This window comes from Artibeus jamaicensis, unplaced genomic scaffold (assembly GCF_021234435.1).
Source record: "Artibeus jamaicensis isolate MK-2021 breed Jamaican fruit bat unplaced genomic scaffold, CSHL_Jam_final scaffold_804, whole genome shotgun sequence".
NCBI lineage: Eukaryota > Metazoa > Chordata > Mammalia > Chiroptera > Phyllostomidae > Artibeus > Artibeus jamaicensis.
Window position 1 is genome coordinate 2,985,526 of NW_026522055.1, and position 1,746 is coordinate 2,987,271.

Below are 1,746 nucleotides of genomic sequence, written 5' to 3' on the forward strand. Positions count from 1 at the left end.
GCTTTCCCCCTTAGCTGTGTGCTTTGAACAAGGCTTTTCAAAGGAACTAAGGTACCTGAAAACATAGAGCATATACCAGGATATAAATTTCTCTCCATGCACCGATTTAGCTGCTTCTCACTAGTTTTGGTACTTAAACTTTTCGGTTTCAGCTTGGCTGGTGTAGCTCAGTGGATTGAGTGCGGGCCTGGGAATGAAGCAACCATGGTTCGATTCCCAGTCAGGGCACATGCCTAGGTTGCAGGCCAGTTCCCAGCAGGGGATACACAAGAGGCAACCATACATTGATATTTCTCTCCTTCTCTCCTTCCCTTCCCCTCTAAAGATAAATAAATAAAATCTTAAAAAAAAAACTTTTCCGTTTCAATCAGTGTATTTGTTTCTCATTGCTGAATAATAAATTTTCACAAACTTAGTGGTTTAAAACAACACATATTTATTATCTCAGAGTTTCCATAGGTCAGAAGTTCAGACACAGTGTGTGTACCTAGATCCTCTGTTTTCAGTCTTACACACCATAAACATGATGTCAGGTGGACTGTATTCTTATTTGGAGGCTTAACTGGAGAAGAATTTGCTGTACAAGTCACTAAGGGAGTGGGTTTTTCTTAGGGAGTGTTAGGCCCGTAATTAGATAAAAGTAGCCAAGAGGAACCCGAGGCAGGCTCCAGACTGTCTCAGCAAGGAAGATAGAAAAGTAAAGAAAGTACAAAGAGTGCTGAACAAGATAAACTGCCTGTGCATGACCTTGTCTTTGCATGACCTTGTCTTTGCAGAAAAGTATCCATTGTTGTAAGCAGAGAGCATAGCCATGTGTGTGTGTTCTCTCAAGATAGCCAATTGCTAACAGCTACGTCTGCTTCTGTATTTGCATGCTTGCTTGCTTGCTTGCTTGCTCACCCCAATAAAAACCCCAGGCTGTAAGCGCCGGGGGCGACTCTCATTTGCAGCCATTTTGGCACCGGGTCTCCGGACACCTCGAGAGTTCGTCCCTGCGCAGGTAAAACTTTGGCCAATAAAGTTCCATCTTAAACTCCTGAAAGTTTCCGACCATTTGTTGCTCGCATTGGTGGATGCTACAGGAGCTTGTTAGTCTGATATGTGGGAGTCACAAGATAGAAAAAATTTATCCCCTTAGCCTACACTGCTGTTTGGGCTTCCTCATGCTGGGGTTTCTTGATCTTCTAGGCATGAAGGGCTGCCTGCTCTACAGACCCTGCTTCCCCAACTTTTACTCTGTCCTTCCCACAGTGTAAGTGGGATAGGGCGGTCTGCCTAACTCATCTTTTTAAAAAATAGTCCATCTTATTTTATTACCCTGGTCCAAGAGACTTAAATTTTAATTTGTTTAAAAATGGATGACCTCTTTAATCCCACATAACTATAGAATAAATCTTGTGTTTGTCACATATATGCCCACTCTTTGTTTTGCTAAGAAAGAGATGTTTAATTGTGTTAACAGTTTCTTTCCCACAGAGGAATGCTGAAACCATCAATATAAGAACAGGTGTATACCAGTAGCTGTGGAATCACCTCATCTTGGTCCAGGTCCGACCACTTCCCCCTACATGGCCTGTGCCACCTTGCCCTCCCCATACCCTGCCCCTCTGTAGTGTCCCCGCTCCTCCAAATTTTATACTGTTCTCTAAAGGTTTCTCCTTCTCAAAATATTTTCAAGTTCAGCCTCCTCCCAAGGACAAAAGTTCTCAATCGTAAGGACTCTTACATCTCCTTCAAGATGGCTGT

General features: G+C 43.1%; 1 non-coding gene across 1 annotated transcript; it reads right to left on the bottom strand.

Moving 5' to 3' along the window:
* Positions 1 to 1,395: 1,395 nt before the first annotated feature.
* Positions 1,396 to 1,529, bottom strand: LOC119038471 (small nucleolar RNA SNORA41). The gene has a single exon (XR_005080428.2). It is a non-coding gene; the product is annotated as a small nucleolar RNA SNORA41 (small nucleolar RNA).
* Positions 1,530 to 1,746: the final 217 nt, after the last annotated feature.